The sequence below is a fragment of the Canis aureus genome, chromosome 24 (assembly GCF_053574225.1).
Source record: "Canis aureus isolate CA01 chromosome 24, VMU_Caureus_v.1.0, whole genome shotgun sequence".
NCBI classification, from domain to species: Eukaryota; Metazoa; Chordata; class Mammalia; order Carnivora; family Canidae; genus Canis; species Canis aureus.
The window spans coordinates 37,802,995-37,826,999 of NC_135634.1; the positions used below are offsets into that span (position 1 = coordinate 37,802,995).

Genomic DNA, 24,005 nt, shown 5'->3' on the forward strand with positions numbered 1-24,005 from the left:
ATGTTTGAAAACCTTTATAAGTTCACCATAACACTCCCTAACTCTTCATGTTCACCCAACCTCCACATTTACCCACACATGACATTTGCATTGCCATCTCTGTGGCTTCCCCATGGCTGTTGCTGAGCTCAAGGAATCCTTCTTATGCCTACCCTTTTGAATACTTGCATTCGGTAAAACCCAGCTCAAGTGCTGTATCCTCCAGAAAGCTTCTCTGTCCCTATCTAGTTCCTTGCTAATATCTCAGGGAAATACTTGCTCCTACCATTGCCTTTGACATTCCTTTCATGTTACAGTCCATACTATACTATTTTCTGAAGATAGGACATGTCTCCTAGATGAGATTGTAAGTCTTTCAATGGCTAACCGTGTCAGAAATTCCTTTTTCCTCCAAAGCATTTTGCACAATGTATGCACATAACAAATACTATAAACAATACAACCCACTGAAATGATATCTTCAAATTCTATATTCTACATAACTTGGCCTCCATTTTAAATGACTTACTGGTTTTTACTAACCTCTTTTTAAAATTTAATCTAGTTAGCAAAATAGTACATACTGACAGGCATACATATTACATGCAAAATAAGACAGACACAAGAAGTTGGCTCAACCAAGCATTCCTAGACATTTTTCCCTTGTCTGTCTATAGTTATGAAGATGCAAAAACTAAGATACTCAATTTCCCAGCATCCTTTAGAGCTGAAGAGGGCCAGAGAGCACACTTTACAATTTTGGTCAATAAGGTTGAAGTAGTGGTCTATTGTGTTCCCGCTTTCCCCTTCTTCTTTATTTCTGCCCGGAATGTAGGGGTTACCACTTAAACTTCAACAGCCATCTTGTGATAAATGTGAGGAAAAGCCATAAGAATCTCAAAGATGCTCTTCCTCCCTGACATTGCCAATAGGCTAAACCAGGACTAAAAGCCATCCATTTTCAAACTTCTAGGAAATAAAAGAGGGAACTATTTGATTAAACCATTGAAATCAGGTTTCTATAAAGCATTACTGCTGATATAGGCAGCCAAGATATCCAAGAGGACTTCTAACTGATATACTTGTACATTGTCAAAAACAGAAAAACACAAAGATGGAAAGTCACCTGCCACCCAACCACTAAACTGATTTATTCCACATGACTCTATTTTTTTTCTAAATATGGATGAACTATATTCTTCAATAAAAAAATGAGATTTTAATTATATTGTTTTCTATAATTATTTAACCATAAACTATGAACATTTTAAAGCCTTGCCATCAAGAATCATTTTTAGCATTATTTTAGGTAATACATACCATAATTCATTTTACTAACTCCTTTCCACCTGCTTGGACATAAGGTTCTTTCTAATCATTGTATAAATATCCTGGTATGTAAATGTTTGCATAACTTCATAAGGATTTCATTAAGATTATTTCTTAGAAATAAAATTTGTAAAATATGTCTATCTTTAAGGAAGGTTTTTAATGCGCTATGCTAATTTTTCTACTACAAATTTTATATTATTTTTCCTAATAGGACAAATAATAAAACATGATTTTTTAACAAAACATTTGTAAATAATGAACGAAAAATAAATACCTAAAATAACATCAAGCTAAATAAGCAAGCTTTACAAGTGTGTCAGAATTTAAAATGTTTGTGTGGGGAATTAAAAAATGTATCCCACCATTATCATCACCACCATAGCTTCTGTCTACTTCTCTATTTTAAGAGAAATACATGGACAAAATCCAAACAACTCGATTCCAAAAATAAAAAAACAGTCAAAATGAAGATGAAATAAAGATGAAACCCTAGGGAGTTTTGCCTGGGAGGATAAAGGGGTCAAGTATTTGAGGCACATTTTTCTTGAAGGACATGGCCAGATTGAGAGAAATGACAGAGGAAGCAATGTTGTGGAGGCAGGAAAACATGGAGAATAAGATTATATTCTAGAATAACTGAGTTACAGACTCCCAGGAATTATTGAGCATGAAAGAATGGATGAGGGGAAGGGATGTTAATAAGAGATTCTATGGAGTACACTTATATCCTCTTGAATAACTGTGAGAGACACCAGTAAGAATCTGATGTCCTGCTTAGAGTATTGTTCTTTAGATGTGGTATAGCTCCGTAGCTAGACTATATGAGTTAATATTTTTAAAAGGGTTTCTCAAGATATGGTTTACTCCTCTTTAGCTTGTTGTCCACTATAGCCATTCAACTTATCTATTCTCATTCTGCTTCCTCATAATGGCAGAGTCCATTTTAAAATTCACTCCACAAAGATCTCTAACATCTTTAATGCCTTCACCACCTCTTCAGCCCACACATTAAACAGGGAAACCTGTCAGTTTTATTAAATGTAAGGATTTCCTCTGTTTTTATTCTGATATTGTTAATTTATACCTTCTCTTTTCTGTTTGTTGAGATCAATTTAGCTAAAGCTTTATAAATTTCACTTATATTTTTAAAGAATAAGCATTTGCTCTGTTTTGTTGGTTTTGTTTCTTCTATTTTTTCTGATTATCTATTTACTGATTTTTGCTATTTTCTCCTCTGTGTATATACTTTGGTTTATATGCTCACTTTTTCCTAGCTTCCTAAAGTGAAAGTGTAGCTTATTTAACTGAGTTTCTATTGTTATATCTTCAAGTTCACTAATCTTTTCTTTTGCAGGATCTCTAACTTTCTACTAATTCCATCCAGTGGGTTTTTTATTTCATATTTCTATTTTTTATTCCTAGAAGTTCCATATGTGTCTTTTAAAGTATATTTCTTTTACTCATATATTCCTTTTAATTCTTAAACACATTTGTGTTAGTTGTTTTAAAAGTCCTTATAAGCTAATTTTATCATTTCTATCATTTCTGTGTCTATTTCTATCGTCTGATTTTTCTCCTGATTATAAGTCACATATTTCTGCTTCTTTGCATATCTAGTAATTTTTGATTGAATGCTAGAGATCATGTTTTATATTTTTGTGTGCTGAATTCTTTTTCTAAGGTATTGGGAGATTGGACTTTATTCTGGCTGACAGTTAAATCCTTTGTGGATATGCTTGATTGTCTGAAAGCTTGTTTTTAGTTTTATGAGAGTGGGTTTAGAAAAATCCTTATAATATCACTAATTTAGCACCACTATTAGGGCAGGACACTTCTGGAGCCACTGTAAGCCCTGAGTGCTCAATGAAGACTCAATGCCAACTGATCAGAAATTAAACACTTTCCAGACTATGTTCATTTTAGCATTTCCCTGAATTGTCCTTTGGCTGCTCTAGTAAAATTTTATTCTATGCATGTGCAGTTTAATATCGAGCTTAAGAGAACTACTATGCAAATTTCTGAATCTCTTTTTCTATACAACACTATCTCTGGTACACTGTCCCAGAAATTCTGACTACTCTAGCTTTCCCAAATTCTGATCTCTGTTCACTCCACTCAGAAAGACTGCTGAATTCTGTCTGGGACTTTTTCTTTGTGCTGACATCCAGAAAAGTGCCTCACAGCAGAAAGCTTAAGCAATCTTGGAGCTCACACTATTTTTTTTCTTTCTCTTGGGACTACAGCCTTGTACTATCTATTGTCCAATGTCCAAAACCTATTGCCCTTTTTTTTAGTTTTCTAGTTATTTACAGCAGGAAGATGAGTATTGTCCCAGTTATTGCAACATGGACAGACTTGGAAATCTTATATCTGTTTTGTAAACTAAGCCACAAACTTTCCTAGGTTTGAGCAAAAATTTCTCCAGAACACATACCCAAAGATACAGCATGGTTCTGACAATAGTACCTAGTTATGAGACCTCCAAGAAGATGAATGCAAGGAAGAAAATTCAGGGCTGCTTTTCTTTTTTTTTTTAAGATTTTATTTATTTATTCATGAGAGACAAAGAGTAAGAGGCAGAGACATAGGTGATGGAGAAGCAGGCTCCATGTGAGAGCCCCAAGTGGGACTCGATCCTGGGTCTCCAGGATCATGCCCTGGGCCAAAGACAGATGCTCAACCACTGAGCCACCCAGGCATCCCTAGGGCTGCTTTTATTGTCACCCTTTCACATCTGGAGAACTTTCCTTGGCTAAAACTTTAGAATTCTCTGTACAATATTTGGGTTTTGCAGCTCTAAGAAGCACTAAATGTCAAATGCCCAAGAGCAAATAGATAAAGTGAATTGAGGCCTCACTAAGTGGAAGTGATTCCAAAATTTATTTTTTTATCAATAAAAATTGTTTATTTATAATTCAATGAGGATTTAAATTTATAATAAAACAAGTTTCAAATTTATATTTTCCCCTGCTTAATGCAAGTGCTTCACATTGATTCCTTACTTCAAGCTAATACAAGCTATCTGCTGGATTCCCTTTTACTGAAGTCCCTTCAATTCTCCTTTCTGAGAATCTCATAGAATGAAGGAGATATGATCAATTTTTCTGAAGTATCAAAGAGAATTGACATTGTATGTGATCACATTGGTCTGGTTAAACCAACCTAACCCTCAAGAGTCTATCTCACTGCTATCACCCAAATTCTTCCCCATCACCTTGCTCCTGGACTATTGCCACCAGTCATCCCAACTTCAATTGAACTTCCTCATACAGTTTGGTAATATTGCCTACAATTCAACTTTAATCATAACATTCCCTGATTAGAAAACCTTTATAATTCTTGACTGCTACAATGTTCTCCATAATTTGGCCACAATTTTCCCTTCTAATGTTCTGTCTCATGTTTTTCCTTCTCTGCATTCTAACCAAGACATTAATTTCTGGTTCCTGTGCATGAACCATAATTTCACAGCTTTCTTCTTTCTCTTTCAGTTCACACTTTCTTTTCTCCCTCTGGAATACTTTCCTTATGCCAAATATTTGATTATAAAAATGTTACCTATCTTCAAAATCCCCACTCTAAAACAATCACATTCATGAAAACTTCAATAATTTTAAAGTTTCTTTCTTTCTTAGAAGAAATCTCTTGGGCAGCCCGGGTGGCTCAGTGGTTTAGCGCTGCCTTCAGCCCAGGGCGTGATCCTGGAGACCCAGGATCGAGTCCCATGTCAGGCTCCCTGCATAGAGCCTACTTCTCCCTCTTCCTGTGTCTCTGCCTTTCTCAATCTCTTCCCCCCACCCACATGTCTCTCACGAATAAATAAATAAAATCTGAAAAAATAAAGAAGAAGAAATATCCGTTTCCTCTCTAAATAACTTAGTCTAAACTTCATTTATCATATGTATCACTGTCTACCTTACATTATAACCACTTCAGTAAACCTCTTGAGCATAGTCTGTGTATCATTATTTTTCATGAATCTTTAAGAGTCACATGGACTGAATTTCACATATGGGTGTTCAGTAAATATTTATTGAGAGGAGGAGTGATTGATTGGATATTTGTATATATTCCTTGTTATTATAATAGTTAATTTAAAAGGTATTAGTTTGAACCATATGAAATGGCTGTACATTCAAAAATAGTCAAATATCAGCAATTTAAAATGATTTAATCTTGTACATTTTCTTCCCTGTTTTAATATGAGCTATCCTTTCACAAACTGTCTTACATTATTAAAGTCAGAGGATGTCTAAATTAATCAGGGACAAAGGAGTTTTACTAATGAAATGAAAATGTCAGAAATAATTATTTATGAGAGCTGAACTGAGTATAAAACTGACACATATCTGTTAAAGATCTTACATGTGCAGAATAATAGATGACCACTAAAATCAAGCTAGCTTCCAAAAGGGAAGTATCAACAGGATATTGGAGAATCTCATGGTCTGAATAAGGTGGCATCGCTAACAGTAGGAGCCAGGGCAATTTTGAAGGCCTCAGCAGCAGGAGTTCCTGGGGTTTTATTTCTTTTATTTTTTTAAACTCCTAACCTGTTTTGATTTAAATTCTAAATTCCTGAGATATAACATCTGAAAGACTTGGCAAGGTAAAGGATCTGCCAATCCTTTAGTTAAGGTGAGAAAAATTGCTTGGAGCCTGGCCTTATAGACTAGTATGTGGAGAGGGGCAGTGGGCATATATATATGATTTTGAAAATAAAATGCATACAAATTCAAAGACATTTGTTATATACCATTCTGGGGGAGATGTGTCTTCTGCTTTACCTTCTGGAGAAAAGTTTGAAAATCTTCAAGCTAGACCATCTCTATGGTATTTTCAAACTCTTAACACTTTCTCAGTCAATAAATCTTCACATGTAGCCAAACATTTTCTCTTTCCTCCTCCAACTGAGCTCATTGCTATCAAGTTCATCTGTAAATGACTAGTCTGCTGTTTGGGATGTCTGAGTGGCAAGAGATAAGAGAAGTTGAATTACTGACACAAGTTGATAGTGGGACCTAAGAGACTCATCTCAGCTCTATTTATAATCCATTTAATTAATATTTGTTTAGCATCTACTCTGCAAAAAAATTTAGCACTTGAAAAATCATAATATCCAACATTCGCAAATACTGTGAGAAATACAAAGGAATATAAGCAATAGTCCCTGCAGTCAAGAAAGTTATGATCCGATTAGGAAACTCACAGGCAAAGTTAATAACAATGCAAGTTTAGTGACTAAGGGTATAAATGTGTCTCTTCAGATGCAAGTGCTAACATACATTATTTCATTGCAAAATGTTGCATAGACATGAACCAAAAGAATCATTAATTGTATGGGATTATTTGTTACAGAAAATTGGCAGTAACCAGGTCTACTGAACCCTGCATTTCTGAGTCATCTGCCAAAATCTGGAAATAGTGTTCTTCAAAGCTTACCTTGAAAAGTGATTTAATTTCCATTATTTTATACCTATCCCACTCTCAATGCTGAACAACAGTGAGTTGGGTCTAAGGTTTGAACTACCTCACCATTCCCTTCCTACCCAGGAGAAACCAGCAAGCATTCCATGGTCTTTGTACATAGCCTTTGAAGGGGAAATGAGACACAGATAGGGGGAAGAAGCAACCTGAGGAGTTGAAAAGAGTCATGAACTAAGAACCAGAAAACTTGGTTCTGGTCTTACCATTGATCCCTATTTACTGTCATGCTTAGAACAAGTCTCTTAACTTCCCTATGACCTATATTGGCCCATCTATAAACCAAGGGGGGCGGGGTAGGAAAAGTTTTAAATTCAACAACATTTATTATGAACCCCCAAGGAATTTCCCTAAAATATTTCTGTTAAATGCTTCTGGACAAAATTGAAAACCTAATTTCAAATCACAGACCTCCAGACTGCCTAATAACAATTAATGGTAAAACATCTGTTCCACTTTTCTTTTTTTTTTTTAAGATTTTATTTATTTATTCATGAGAAGCACAGAGAGAGGGAGAGGCAGAGACACAGGCAGAAGGAGAAGCAGGTTCCATGCTGGGAACCCAATGTGGGACTTGATCCCGAGTCCCCAGGATCACACCCTGGGCCGAAGGCAGCGCTAAACTGCTGAGTCACCTGGACTGCCCTATTCCCCTTTTCCAACCCCAACTACATACCTGATGAGACAGACCAAGTGCCTCCCCTCTCTGATGCAGTGAAACTCTTTGAAAATAAGCTAAAGGAGAAAATCATTTAGGGGACATGATCACAGCTCTGACTGAATCTTTCTTTAACTTGTTGAAAACCATCCCTTACAAAGGGATTGTGAGAATGTAATGTAATTCTGTGCACAAAGAGCTCACAAACTAATCTGGCCTATAAAGCATTTCTACCAAAAGCTTATTGTTGAAAGCTGTGGGCTTTAATAAAGTGTTATCCAAGGACAAGTCTAAAAACTTGTCTGTTCTAAAAACCCTCCTCCTCTTCTGCCTCTGTTTATGCTCTTAGTTCCGGTGCCTTGGTTGATGACCAAAAAGGGTCAGCTCTGACTCACAACAGCACTGTGAATATCCTGACCCTGGTGGGCTACAGGGCCTGAGATGTTTATTTCATTTCCCTTTCATTCCATACTCAGCTGGGCTCTCAGGGATGGAAAGGGAAGGAAAGCAGCCCACGCTGACCAATCAGTCCAGAAATATTTACTGAGCACTATCCAAGTACTTCGCATTGTGAGGAGACATGAAGCCACATCTCAAGCCCAGGGCTTCAGAGCTGCTCCCAGGTTTATGAGAATCCCTGTCCTGACCACCTTAAACAAGGCCACTAGCCCTGAGAAAGAACGCTTTGGTCCTTGGAGTGTGTGGAGCTAAGGAGGGGTCCAGGATAGGAGGTTGCTGGAAAGTGCTTAGGACCTAAGGGCCTCAGTGCATTAATTCATTTAAACATGTCCCCTATTGGGCAGCCTGGGTGGCTCAGTGGTTTAGTTTAGTCTTTGGCCCGGGGTGTGATCATGGAGACCTGGGATCGAGTCCCACATCAGGCTCCCTGCATGAAGCCTGCTTCTACTCCCTCTGCCTGTGTCTCTCATGAATAAATAAATAGAATCTTTTAAAAAAAAAAATAAACATGTCCCCAGGAGAGGACAAAATTCTCTACAAATATGATGAATTGAAGAGGATGGTGGATGTCCTGAGACAGGGCAGCAGAAATGTAGTGAAGGCAGCTCTGTGGCTCTTACGCTCTCCTCTGGCCCTGACTCCACGACCAACCGAGAAGTCTCAAACTTAGGAAGACTGCAGTCACTATTTGGATGTTTTAGGGACTAAGCCAGTTGCCTTTCCCCTATCAAAGCATTGAGTGTAGCTGGATTCACAGAGAGAGGGAAGGGAGATGTAAATCTTGTCCCCTAAGAAGAGAGCAAGCCAGAAGCTGTGAGGCTCAGCACTAGGGCATCTCCTTACCACATTGTCTCCAGTGAGTTTTGGCCCAGTCTAAGCCAGAAAGAATAAAAGTTGCTACCAATTCCAGACCACATTCCAGGGGCCAGACTCTATGCTAAATGCTTCAGTTGCATTATCTCATTTAATCTTTACACCGCCACTGCTCTCCACCCTGCCCCTCTCAGCAAGTTATAATTATCTCTACTTAGGAATGAGAGGAATAAAGTCTCAGAGGGGCTAAGTAACCCCTCTGAGTTCATGCAAGTAAGAAAAGTGAAGATGTTAATGCAGATTTGTCAGAATTTGAATTCTGTGTTCCTCAGTATCTGACATGGCTTGCCAGAAAATAAGCTGGAAACTCCAGGAAGAGGATGGTGGGGAGAGGGCGATGACAGAAAGAACCAGCGGTGGACAGAGAAGAAATGATCCCCTGGTTCAACATGGTAAGAGCTCGGGTTTGGTTTCCTGGAGGTGGCATTTGGGTCCAAGCTCAGTACAAAGCGACAGGAGGAATATCTGTAGAACAAAGTCTTAGGCAGAGACTAACGGAATGGAGAGCCCACAGTGGGACCTGTAAGAGCTCACACTTTGGAGATGCATGGAGGATCTCTAACTCGTCTAGGCAGTAGTGTACATGGAGGCATGACATACTTGCCCCTGCACTTTTGTGAGGGATGATGACAATGAGAGGGGACCAACAGGGACAGGGCTAGATCCATGGTGCAATTCAACTGTGATGGACAGTACATCAGGTATAGGCATGAAGGGGATATGTCTGGTTTTCTAGTGCCTGCTGTTCTGGTATTTCTGGATCCAGCTCTCTCCACATTCCTTAAAAAAACAGCAAAGGAAGGAGATGAGCATGGGGAAGTGAACACTACCTCTTCCTGATGAAGTCTTCAGAAATATCATTAAGAAATGCTCTTTTCATTGTTTTCAATGGTGTCAAGTCTTTTTAGGTGGGAAGTCAACCCAGGGCAAAATCAATGAAGCCCAGTCCTTTACACACTCACACACATTCCACAAAGAAGCATGGAAAATGACCTCTGCCTTCGTGAAATACACAAATTTATTTGTTTTGTTTTCTTAAGAACTTTATTGAGATAGAATTCGTGTATCATACCATTCACTCAGTTAAAGTGTATACCATTTAGTGGTTCTTAGTATAGTCAGTTGTAAAGCCATCATCACAATCAATTTTAGAGCATTTCATCTTTCCAAAAGAAACCCATTTGCTATGTGTAGGCACTCTTTATTTTCCTTTAACACTTTACCTCCAGCCCTGGGCAACCACCAATTTTTTTTTTTTCTGATTCCATGGATTTGCCTGTTCAGTACTTCATACCTTTTTATGGTGAATAATATCCCATAAAATGAAGACAGCACATTTTATTTATTCATTTATCAGTTGATAGACAGCTGAGTTGTTTCCACTTTTTGGTTATGAATATTCATGTACAGGCTTTTGGATGGATATAAATGTTAATTTCTCTTGGGTTTATAACTAGAGATGGAATTGCTAGGTAATATGGTAACTCTATGTAGAACTTCTTGAGGAACTACCAGATTGGTTTCCAAAACAGTTGTACCATTTTTCTTTTCCATTAGCAATGTATGGGACTCCAATTTCTCTACATCTTCACCAGTACGTATCATGATCTATTTTTGATTATAGCCATTCTAATACATGTGGTATCTCATTGTATTTTGATAAGATTTCCTTCATGACTAATTTGAGTAACTTTTTATCTTTATGAAGCATTTCTGCGTCTTCCATGGAGAACTATTCAGATCCTTTACCCATTTTCAAACTGGGTTTTCTTTTATTACTTAGTTATAAGACTTCTTTATATATTCTGCATATCCGATGTTCCTTATCAGATATATGATTGGAAACATTTCTCCCATTCTGTGGTTTGTCATTTCACTATGGTATCACTTACAATACAGTAATTTTAATTTATCTATTTACTTTTATTTTGTCAATCAGGCATTTACAGTATTTAGTGTTGTATCTGAGAAATCATTACCTAATCCAAGGTCAGAAAGATTTATAACTATATTTAACTATATTTATGGTTAATTTTAACTAATTTATAGTTAAGTTATAAATTAGACAAAACTTATAACTATATTTTCTTCTAAGAGTTTTATGTCTTTATCTTGTACATTTAATTTTTTTTAATTTTTTATTTTTTTATTTAAATTCAGTTAATGAACACATGGTATATAATTAGTTTCAGATGTAGAGTTCGGTGATTCATCAGTTGTATATAACACCCAGCTTGTTACATCATGTGCCTTCCTTAATACCCACCACCCAGTTACCCATTTCTCCCAAACCCTTCCCTAGCAACAACCCTCAGTTTGTTTCCTATGATTAAAAGTCTCTTATGGTTTGTCTCTCTCTTTGATTTCATCTTGTTTTATTTTTCCCTCCCTTCCCCAATGATCCTCTGTTTTATTTCTTAAACTCCACATGACTGAAATCATGTGATAATTATCTTTCTCTGATTGGCTTATTTTACTTAGCATAATACCCTCTAGATCCATCCATACCATTGTAAATGGCAAGATCATCTATTGATGAACATCTGGGCTCTTTCCACAGTTTGGCTATTGTGGACATTGGTGCTCTAAGCATTGGGGTGCAGGTTCCCCTTCAGATCACTATATTTTGTACATTTATTTATTTATTTATTTAAAGTTTTTATTTATTTACTTGAGAGAGAGAGCACAAGCTGGAGGGAGGAATAGAGGGAGACAGAGAAGCAGGCTCCCTGCTGAGCAGGGAACCCCGCATACAGCTCAGTCCGGGACCCTGAGATCATGACCTGATCTGAACGCAGAGGTTTAACCAACTGAGCCACCCAGGCACCTCCTGCATTTTTTACATTTAAATTTATCATCACTTTTGAGTTCCTTTTCTTGGTATGATATGAGATAGGGGTCCAAATTCATTTTTTTGCATGTGGATATCCAATTGTTCCAGCAACACTTGTTGAAAACACTATTCTTTCTCTCACTTAATGCTTTGGCACCATGTGGAAAATCAATTGCCCAGTTTACCATCTTGTTTGAGAAGCAGGTTGCATAACTGAAAAGGACAAGATACTCTATGAGATGTGAGGTAGCCGTAGGTATTGTTAGATTTAAGGGAAAACATTCTGATGGTTAACTATTTCAGAGATGAATTATGCAGTGGTAGGAATGGCAGAAGGTTTAGAGGTAGAATAAACTGGATAGCTTATAAAAAGCAAGCATAACAATGTAAAGGGTTTGTTGATTTGTTCATTTTTAATATATTCCTAGAGCAAAAGCTAAAGAAAGAAGGAATGGACTCTGTTTAGGTACTAGATTGCATAGTAGATTTATCAAACACCACTCCTATAATCCTATGTAATATAACTTCTCTCACATGGATAGTGGATAATTCCTCCTCACTTTAGATGCTTCTTCCACAGAGAAGTGTGATACTCCTACTCTCTCTCTACCTTTCACTTCCCAGGGGAAGAGGTATAATTTAATTGTGTTAGTGAAATTAAAGATAGTAAACTAAGAATGCTCAGCTCAGCTCATTTCTTCCTTTTGTCCTCTCAAGAATCAGCTGCCTACGGGGAATTGCAGTTCTCTTCTACTCCATGCTAGGTTTTATGTCTTGGAGAGAAAGAGGAGAGTGGTGAGGAGTCCTCACTCAGACTGACGTTTTCTGTTACTAGTTGGGTATGTGTTCATAATTCAGGAAATTAGAAAACTCACTTGCCCACAAATGTGAGCCGTTCTTATGACTTTGCCCTTATCTGCGTCAGGAGTGGTACCATTGATTGAGTCCAACGAGGGACTTCATTATTTGGTGCATAGGGCAAGACATTGAGTTTTCAGAACAAAATGGCATGTACGAAGTCTTGTGGTGGGGCCAAGGTATTGAGGGAAAAAAAAATTCATTCTGGTACTTGTCAAAGAATGGTAGGGAACTTTATTAAAGAAGTTTATTACAGGTTCAGGGATTACTACAATGGGGTTTTGCCATAGGAGAGAGAGATTGGGCTCAATTCTAAATACAAGAAAAAGTGGGGATTAATAATAGCCAAGGAGCAGAATAGAGGCCAACAGTTGGAAAGTTACTAACAGGAAACATCAGGGATAAGAGGAGATTTTGTAAATCATCCTAACAGGATTCTTGCTGAAGTCTGGCCAGGATGATCAGATGTCACCTGATGGTAATATAGGATGAAAATCTGAATAAATATCAGGAGTGAGAGATCAGAAATCAAGGTTGAGGGATTCTGGATAAACTGACTAGCAGGATTCTTGCTAAATCTGAACTCTTGAGAACATGCCCAAGGACCAAGCTTAGTTGAAAAGAGCTCAGAGGACCCTGAACAGAGATTGGTCAAGGAGAGAATATTTGTCTGGAGCTTGGCGATACAGAAAGTCTGTATTGTAATAATTAATTGTTCTATCAAACAATCAAGCTCTTTAAAAGTGAGGTATGTGAGGCTTGACGCTGGATTAAGAAAACTCCTGAGGCCCTGAAGGAATTGTAGTGAGGGTATAGCTGCTTAAGGAATCTTAGTTTGATCCAACCATCAGGAAGTTCTCTGAGTCAAAGCACAATAAGAAATTGAAGTTGATGAATTTTAGACTTTTATTTCCTTGAACTTTAACCCATAAAAGCAAGTAAATTTGATTATGGAGATTAGTTTCTTTGAACTTTGACTTGGCAAGGAAATTTAGTCTTTGAACTTTAAATTCCCTCTGGGAATTTGATAATAAGGGATATTTATATTCAAATCTGAGACATTCCTAAATAGCTGACATTTTATTATTGAATTGTCTTTATACAGTTTGTAATTGGAAGATCTTAGTGAGTCATTTAATTTCATTGAAAAACCTGATATACTATGTTGGAAAACGTGGTTAGATATAATTTGGAATAAGAAAGGGAGTCAGTTTTCAACTGTGAGTACCAAGTAGTCTTGGCTTTATTTAACAAGGAGGCTGTTTTCACCCATTTCAGAGCCTTCAGGGATCAACTAAACTAACCTGAAGAGGTTCCCAGGAAGATCCTCAAAGAAGCCTTAGCTGGTCCCTGGGAAGTGGGGATTGAGGGGACAACACAACTGCCCTGCTTTAGTGCTGATCTCCAGCCTCAAAGAGGGCCATATTCTTTGTTGACTCAACTTAATGGCTGAACATCTAGAGTTGTTGGGGAGAAATGCTTCATCCTCATTCTTGGTGTTTCTTTTAATGTGAAGTGTGGCATTCTTGATTTTCATGTCCCCACAGAAGGGCTTCTTTGTATATTAAGAATTACATTTGACCACTGACCCAATCCACATTCTCCAATCTGGTTTTTGTTAGTAATAAAGGTGGTGTGTCAATTTTTCAGCCACAGCTACTCTTTTTTTGTCTTATTGACAACTGGGTATGATGCAGAGTAGAAAAGAATGGTGCTATTCAAACCCCCAAAGAATATCATCTTCAAATTGCACGGTAGTTTACAAAGCTTATTTCACATATCCATATATCACATGTGTGTGTGATATACAAAATATAATTTTATAAATATTATAAGGGAAAATACATTTTATATTTTATATTTCCACATATTATGAAAAATAATTTCATAATGAAATGTATACAGTTGTCCCTTGAATAAAGTGGGTTTGAATTACCTGGGTCCACTTATACACAATTTTTTTTCAATAAGCATAGTAGAAAAATTTGGGGGGGATTTGCAACAATTTGAAAAAAACCTGCACATAAACTGCATAGCCTAGAAATACTGGAAAAAAATTAAAGTTAGGTATTATTGTAAGAATACAGTATATAATTAATATGTATAACATACAAAATATATGTTATTCGACTATTTATGTTATCAGTAAGGCTTCTGGTCAACAGTTGTCTATTAGTAGTTAAGTTCTGGGGAGTCAAAGTTACACATGGATTTTCAACTGCTCAGGGGTTGGCACCTCTAACTCTCATGTTGTTCAAAGGTCAACTGTATATGAAATATACATAAGAATTATATATGAAATATAGGGACATCTGGATGGCTCAGTGGTTGAGTGCCTACTTCAGCTCAGGGCGTGATCCCAGGGTCCCAGGATCGAGTCCCACATCAGGCTCCCCACAGAGAGCCTGCTTTTCCCTCTGCCTATGTCTCTGCCTCTCTCTCTGTGTCTCTCATGAATAAATAAAAATAAATCTTTTAAAAAAAGAATTATATGTGAAATATCTACATATAAATATACTGTATTAACATATATATACACATACCATACATATATACACACACACACAGTTTTGTCATTTGCCATTGTAAACATCTCGAATGTACATCTATTTGACTTTTGCCCTGGTTAGCAATATTTGCAAAAATAAAAGGGGCCCTGATTCTCAAATTAAAAGCAGTGATTCTCAGACCGAGCATGCATGAAAACCACCTGTTAAACATAAATTGGGGGGATCCCTGGGTGGCTCAGCTGTTGGGCGCCTGGGGCATGATCAGCCCAGGGCATGATCCTAGAGACCCGGGATCGAGTCCCACGTCGGGCTCCCTGCGTGGAGCCTGCTTCTCCCTCTGCCTGTGTCTCTGCCTTTCTCTCTTTTTTTCTCTCTCTCTCTCTCTGTGTATCTCTCATGAATAAATAAATAAGATCTTTAAAAATAAATAAATAAAACATAAATTTGTGGCCTCCAGAGCAGAGTTTCTGATTCAGTAAGTGTGACCTCCTTCAATAGATGGCACCAGCCTGGGAATTTGCATTCCTAGGAAATTCTCACATGTTGAAGATGGTAGGACACACAATAGGAGTATATTGATACTCTGCAGACACACTTATCTTTGGATATTTTAATTTCATATCTGAAGGACTTCTCTTGCCCTATTGACCTAAACATATATCATAATGTATATAACCACATTCAGATTTTATGAAGAACTTCATTCTTTCCTTGCTAGCAACTGGAAGAGTAATTGTATTCCACATTCAAAGTAGGCAGCCAATGAACACTTGGCCAACTACCATTTTTAATGGCAGTCTTCAAGTTTTGCAGAAACTATAAAGCTCTCCCAAACAGAGTGTTGGAATAGCTAACCACAGAGATGAAAGTTGTACATGTCTCCATCTCTTCAGAGAGCCAGCCTCTGAGTATCCCTTCCCAGTTGTCCTTCAAAGGCTGGATTCAGTGACAAGAAGAGAAACCAAATGCCTGCCAGTTCTCCCATAAGTTCGGATGGTATCTTTGTTGATGCATAAGACATTCCTGTCATAACAAGCATCATTTAGATTAAAAATAATAAATCTCTTCTGGTTCAAGTGACAGGTGGTTGGGGTTTCAACACACACGTGAAGAGGAAAAGTGAAATTGCTCATTTTGTAAAGGAGGTACCAGGTCTGAAATTGAGACATGAATGGATAAAACTCAGAAAACAGAAAACAAATATTTTAGAGAATTAATTCCTTGTATAGGTAAGGAAATAATTGTGAGGCACTCAGACACCTTTAGTGCCTTTAAGAGACTGTGCTCTGGGGTCTGCATATCTACATCCCTCTTCTGAGAGATTGCTTATGTGTAGCTAAGAGTGCTTGTTCCTACACAATGCCACAATCCTGCCTAAAGATGATTAGGTCAGGGACAGAACCTGATCTAAATAACCGGGGCCATATGGACACTTGATTCTTGAGAGGGATGACTGCCTCAATCAGATCTTCTGGGTGTCCAAAAGCAGCAAATGTAGTTGACAAATAGGGTAGAAGTGGAAAGACACAGAGAAAAGGCATCAGGAAGAAATCAAAAATAAAAATAAACCATAGGCAGAAATAAGAAGGAAAAGAATAGAGAGTAGAATAGGAAGAAGAGGTAGGGGAGTGAGAATACTTATGTGGCAGATGGGTCCCCAGGGTTGTTCTCCGTTTGTGGCTGCTCTGGTCACCTCCTCTTCCCTCCTCTGAAAGCCCTTGCTGGGAGTCTGCAGAAGCTATTCTTATCCTTACAATAAACTCTCATAAACTAGGATAACCTGAACAAGTTTCTAGCTCTCGCAAACATATCTTTGTTAATAGAAATAGAGACAAGAAGAGACTATTATAGATTATGATCCTGGACTCAAACTACGAAGATGAAATGTAATACAAGCAAATTGTGAATTGCTTTGCTTCAATTTAAAAAATTAACCAGATCTGACTAGACAGTAGATCATATAGACTTGAAGAGACCTCAATTCAGTGCATCTGGTAAAAGCAAACTCAATCTTACCTTCTTTAACAGATGTTTAGTACATTCACACACACAGAGAGAGAGAGAGAGAGAGAGAGAGAGGAGAATTACTGCACTCTGCCTTGAATAAATTCTTGGATTAATGTGGCTCTCCAGGGCTCTGCAGTTTATAGAGATCTTACCTAGACATGTGGGCACACAGCAACAAGGATGGCTAGCAGCAGCACAGGTTAGGTGTCCTTCTCAACATAGTTCCTAGACATCCATGTACCTCCTATAGCACCTTGCTACATCTTATTTTATTTGTTCAAGGATCATAGTTCCCACTGAACTTGAAGCTTTAGAAGACAAGAACATATCTGTCTTGTCCAATGCTCTGTCCCTAGTACCTAGCACAGTGATGAGAATGGTTGAAATACTTAAAGGGCACCTGGGTGGCTCAGTCAGTTCATAATCTCATGGGTCATGAGACCCATGTGTGGAGCTCCATACTCACTGGGGAGTCTACTTGAGATTCTCTCCCTCTGACCCTCCCCCCACACCCTCTCTCCTTAAGAAATAAATCTTTAAAAAAAGAAATACTTGAAATATTTTTGAAATGTTTCTTGAATAAATCAGAAAATCACATTGTATGAGCAATGGTAAAGTAAAATGGGAACCTTAAATTTGGAAAGGAAGAAACTCCTTTCCATTAGATTGTGGACTCCTTACACTAGATTGTGGTTTTCAAATACCTGCAAGATTTTCATGTGGAAGAGGGAATAGGATTATTAAGGCCTCAAGTGAGCAGAATTAGCATGGTGTTGGTGATAAGTAAACCAGACTAGCAATCAGAGCCAGAGCTCACTCTCCAACTCATGGTAGACTTGCTGCTTACATTGGAGCCATCATTCCATCATTTCTTCTTCTTCTTCTTTTTAAAAAAATATTCTTATTTACTTAGATAGAGAACATGAGTGAAGGGTGAGCGGAGGGCAGAGGGCAAAGGAGAGAGAATCTCAAGTAGACTCTGTGCTGAGCATGGAGTCCTATGTGAAGCTTGATCTCACAACCCTATGATCACTACCTGAGCTGAAATCAGGAGTGAGATGCTCAATCGACTGAGCCACCCAGGCATCCCTCATTTCATCATTTCTAAGCTCTGTTCAAGCTTCAACATTTAATGAACCATTAAATGATAGGCAGAAATTCCGGGAGAGAGATTTTTATTTTAATTTCACCAAATTCCCCCAACATTTAGTGTCAAAAATAGAATGGCTTATCAAAAATAGAATGATCTGTGAGCTTTCTGATAAAATAAATCAACAAGCAGATTTCATTAACTACGTACTTTGTGTGTTGTAGTTATGAGTCTTACATTGGGTGAGAAGTTGGACAGGATAATTTTTATCCCCATCAAATTCTATGAAATTCTAATTACAGGGTGTTTTTCAGTTTTGATGTCAAGAATGTGAACCAAAGAAAGAAGTGGCTTCTGTTTTTATTCTGTGGTTTGTTAAGTATACAACTTAGTCTTGCCAAGCCTCAATTTTCTCATCTGTTAAGTGGGGTTAATAATACCTGCTCTTCCTACTTTAACAGATTGGTAAAGATCAAATGAGATAATGTTTGCACTTCAAAAGTATAAAGTGCTCTACAAATATATTAAATCTCTTCTCTGGAGGAAGAAAAAGAAATCATGAAGGACCATGTCTTCTGATGTCCAGGCCAAGATTCTGTCGTTCTAAAGCAAGACTGTTTTTCCTCAAATCCCTCTAGACATCCTAGAGATAGTTTTCATCTCTCTCTCTCTCTCTCTCTCTCTCACTCTCTCCCTCTCTCTCTCGCTCTCTCTCACTCTCTCCCTGCCTGGGAATAATAGGGCTGCTAACTTGTTTTTTAGTTGTGGTGAGTTCACTTGCTACTTAAATGTCAAGTTCCACTTGACTAGAAGTTAATATATAATGTCTTCCCTTTCCTCATGAGTACAATTCTGTTAAATTATCTCTTTATGCTCACATTGATTTTTTTTTTTTTTTGCTTTTCAGTTTTAAGTCCTAAAATAGCATATTCAACCCTACTGCTTTACTGCTTTCAAGGCAATAATGATGGTGCCTGGCATTGTGGGAGTTTAACGCAAATCATAGTTAAGTTGGCTGTGCTTCAAGATAACAAGAGCACTGCCAAATGGGCGTTTATCAAGGATGCCTGACAGCCCCAGGAGTCTAAATTACCTCACATTTGCAGCCTTTCCTTCACAATCCCCCATCACCTTCATGCAAGCCAAAGGGAAATACAAGATGGGTTTTATTATCCCCATTTTACTGAGAGGAAAAACGAAAATACAAAACAATGAAGTGCTTTTATAAAGTCATGTGGCTGATGCTAGACCTGAGCTTAAAAATTTGGATTCCTATTGGTGCATTAGTCTTACTACCAAGCCTTTAGAAACCATTAGACATTAGATGATCCTGCGTTTCCCTTGGGTTGATTGTACTTCCAATTCACTCATGTCATGGCATGAAGATCTTTCAACCATTGGCTGGTCTTGCTAGGAAAGGCTCTGACTTTTATCATGGCATGTTTCTAGACAACCTAAGAGAGGCCCAGGCTAAGAAAGGATCCTCAGGACAAGAGGAAATAACTAGGAGAGAAAGCTTGTCCCTGTGAAATTTTAGTGTTTGGCCCTTAAAGTTTGTCAGAATTTTGAGGAATAAGTAAATAATAGAGGCTTAAAAACTACATTAGTGGGAGGGGCTGAATAAAAGGCATGCATCTGCCATATGTATACAGTGACATGAGTTTTTTTTTTAAGATTTTATTTATTTATTCATGAGAGACACAGAGAGAGAGAGAGAGAGAGAGAGAGAGGCAAAGACACAGGCAGAGGGAGAAGCAGGCTCCATGCAGGGAGCCCAATGTGGGACTCGATCCCGGGTCTCCAGGATCACACCCTGGGCCGAAGGCGGCACTAAACTGCTGAGCCACCTGGGCTGCCCAACATGAGGTTTAAAATAACTTAGATATTGTCACCTGCTTTGGTTTTGGTGACAGTCCAGTGAGATATATATGACAGATGTGTGTGGGGTGGGAGGGTGCTCTCTGCACCTCACAAATAATCAACTTAAATGACATCCATGATCATGTAGCTAGTAAACATTAGAGCTACCCATGAATTCTGATCTTCAGACAACACTAGAAGATTTTGTCTCACCTATAATAGAATCGCAAGTATTGATTCTCACTTACATGAATATATTTAGGAAAAGAAGTCTCTTTTGGTCTCCCAGAAATAATACTATAGAGGAAAGCACTGTCCACTATTCTCCCTCTGCATAATGCTGACCTTACATTATTAAGGGTAAGTTCATTCACATCTTCCCTTGTCAAGACCAAGGAGGCCCCCTTTCCCTAGACCTGGCTTTTTTATAAGAACCCCAAAGACAGAATGTGTTTTTAAACCAGCTAGAGATCTCCCCATGCCCAGAGGGAGAGGCACTTTCCCAGAAAACACTCTTGCACAAGAGCCCCTTCTTTTTTGTTACTCCCTCCCCCACCTACACCTCAATGGAGAGTTCCTCACCTTTCTCCCAACACTCCTTCATTACCAGAACAGCCAGCCAGCCAGCCTGCCAGCCTACACCTTCCGCCTTCTCACCAAGCATCCTCTTCCTCAACACAGATTAGGGCCAGGGGCAGGCCAGTAAAATCAGGTCTACGGGTGGGGGGAATCTAAGAAACTCTTTAAGAAGCTGTGAGCCAGCCGAGGTGTCCCCAGAAAGTCCCTTCCCCCTCCCAGCACTGGGCTTTAGCCCTGCAGCAGTGGCAGCAGGGAACCTCACCACTGCAAGTTGAAACAGGACTCCCGCCTCCCCTCTCAGCTTTAAATAGGATTAATGAGAGAGAACATTCTAAACACTGCTCTGAGAGGTTCCAGAACAGGCTGCCGGCTACTTCCTCTCAAGCTGCCATTTTGGACAGGGTCCTCTGGCTGCCTCCCCCTTAACCTCCAGCTAGCTCTTTCGTTCTCAACATTCCAGCTTTGCTGGGAACCTAACCTTGGAAACTCAAGGATAGATGAAGTCTTATTGCCTTCCCAAGTACCTCCTCTATCCACTGATAGTGCTAGAAAGTTTACTCTTGCCTCATTCATTAGATTATATTCTTTGATAAAATTCAAAGACTTTTGGAAAGAGAGTGGGAAGTGGAGCTGGGAAGGAAGCAATAGAAAGCTGTTAGTGTCCGTGTTCCATTTTATAGCAATTACAGTATCCCCTAAAACTTTAGTAAATGCATTTGAATCTGCTCTATATTTGTGTGTGTGTGTGTGTCCCTCCCTGTGGAATTATATTGTCAATACCACTCACAAGTGCCAGAAACTGAGGATATGGGCAGAAGACTTGGCCAAGGTCACCTAGCTGGGTTTCTGATTGGGGGGCGGGGGGTGGCAAAGAAAATAATAATTAAAGGGGTTTCCTGTATGACAGGTGCTGTGATAAGCACAATGGAGTAGGCACTAGTACTAGAAAACATCCAAGAAACTGATGCTATTTGGCATTTTGCCATGATTATTTCATGAAGGCAAAACCCCTCAAAGTTTACCAAAAGCCTCTTCTGGATGGAATGCTCACCTCACTGCTGCAACAGTCCTTCTTTGTTGTTTCCAGCAAACTTAGCTAAAAAGAGTCAAAGAATGCTGAAATAAACCTCAGAGAATACCTGAGACAGCCATCCACCACTTCCACTCCTCTGTCCCTTTCTCTAGCTCCTCTCTTTTTGGAGGCAATAAGATTGAAGCTTTCTCATGGTGACTAGAGTCAGTAATGGGAATAAAGCAAAATATGTAGTCAACACGTAGACAGTTTGACGCACAAAGTACAGGGAGTGAGGTTAACTCCAGAAGACCTCAGGGGAGAATGGCAATGCTTGTTGAGACATGTAGTGACCTGGAAGATTCAAACAGAAATTCAGGCAGGTCAGTAGGAGTCCAAGCCCAGGGTAACCTCTCACCCCAGAAGACTAGTTCTTGATCCTACCAATTCTTAGGGCATAGCATCGGCCTTTCTGTCTAGGATCCCTTTCACCCAGCAGCTTCCTGAGAAATGACTGAGTAAATGCGTCGTAAATTAAATTTCAGCACACAGGATCTCAAAAGCCTCTGATATTTTTTTCTCCACCCTGGAGGAAAGGAAATGATCATGCCAGCATTCCCCTTAGGGGAACTAAATGATTTCCCAGAAGTCATGGTCTCATATGTTCTATTTGTTTAAATGAGTTCAGGGCTACAAGTAAATGTGAGCTTGACAGGGTCCATTTGCCAAAGACCTCCCTCAGAACTGACAAAGGTCATGTCAACTTCTTCATCTGTATGCCATTCCTCAGCCCTGGGGAGAAATTAGCCCAAAGTCTATTAGTTACCACCTATGTGCTCAGCAGCAGGCTGAATGTTATTAGAGATATAGAAAAATAAGAGGTGGTCTCTGCTATCATTTAGTCATTAAATATTCGTTGAATGCCTATCATGTGCCAAGCATTGGGCTGAGCACTGAAACATGTACTAGGAAAATGAGATGCATTCCTGTGAAACAATAGAACACAAGTTACAAAGTGCACAAGGGATCAAAGAATAGCAGGATATGGATGCCCTATTTGATAGGACTTCAGTGGAGTGTGAAGGGGGGATTCAGGAGGACTAGGTCAGGACTTAGGGAGATCCTTGAAAGACTTCTATTATGGTTTGAAGAAGACCAAGAGCTGAGAAGTGAATGTGGCCTTGGTGAAGGTGAAGAGGCAGTATAGAACTGAGGGAAGAAGGAGAAACTGAGGTGAATAGCTAAGGAAGGGGGCAACACTATGGAGGTGCTGGAGACACTACAAAGCTATTTATCTCTTGTGCATACAGTGGTTCCTGGAAGGTTTCAATTCATTTGGGGCATCTCTAGCTTTGGGTAGACCTGAGAAGAGTCAAGTCTAATAAGACAGCTTGGAACAGTAGAGAGAGAAAAGGCTTTGGATGAACCTGCATTCCAGTCCTTTATCCTCCCCTTACTAGTGGTGGATTTGGGGTACATTACTTAATCACGTTGAGCTGAGATTTCTTTATCTCTGCTCAGATAATGATTTCTATGGTTATTAAGTAAAATACTCTAGATAAAATGTCCAGCAAAGATGAGGTACATAATAGGCAAGCAATGACTGTTTTTCTCCATGGCTTCCCTATTCACCCTTGAAGAAAAAGGTGAAATGTGTGGGTATGTCCCACTATCCAACCAATCGGTCAAAGCCAGTGATGATAGTCTCCTTCAATTTGCCAATGATTGTTAGATGATGCCTCTAGTCCTGTCTAGTGTCAACTGAGAGCTTTTCAGGAAAAGTTTCCTTGATCTTAAGAAAGAGATGCAGGAACAAAGGTCTTTTATTTCTTAGCCCATCATTGGTTCTGGGTGTGACAACTCGACTGGCAGATCCAACCAAAGTCATGGAGCAAGCACCATGAGGGCAAAGCCCATAGTTCAAGAATGGCAGAAAGAGAGATGCAAAGGCTTGATCTGTGATGACATTATGAGGCCATGGTATGAACTAACCTGGAAGCTGATTTATTAATGTATTAATTCATGAGATTTTTGTTACCTATTGTTTAAGCCAATTTAATTCAGGTTTTTTTTGTTTGTTTGTTTCTTGTAAGTAGAAACATCCTCCTAATTCACAGTTTGATGCAAACTAGTTAAAACAACAGAAGAGATAGATTCCAGAACAGATGAAAGGCCAGGCCCATTCACAGCTAGGATGTTGAATTAGAAATAGCCTATTGTATCCTACTGAAAATGGTATTTGGGGTGGAGCAAGACATGTCAAATCACAATACTTCCTCCTTATTTCTCTGTAATCTAGTTCAACCCTGCATTTACATTGAAGAGTTTGCTAAACGGTTATCACATGACCCTTGTCAGCTGATGGCTGAACAAAGCCTATTCAGACTAGAAGCCAATGAGTGCCATTTGAGCCCTGGTTTTGTATTGCCAAGGTGGCTGCTTCACTGCTCTCTGCTCAGAGGAAGGCCGCC

General features: G+C 38.8%; 1 long non-coding RNA gene across 1 annotated transcript in view; it reads left to right on the top strand.

Annotated features, from left to right (window-relative positions):
• The window catches only part of LOC144296088 (uncharacterized), a 115,726-nt gene that overhangs the window by 91,188 nt on the left and 533 nt on the right, over positions 1-24,005 (top strand). The window contains exon 4 of the long non-coding RNA XR_013363217.1: positions 9,058-9,177. This is a non-coding gene — a long non-coding RNA (uncharacterized LOC144296088). The remainder of the gene's footprint in view (positions 1-9,057; positions 9,178-24,005) is intronic.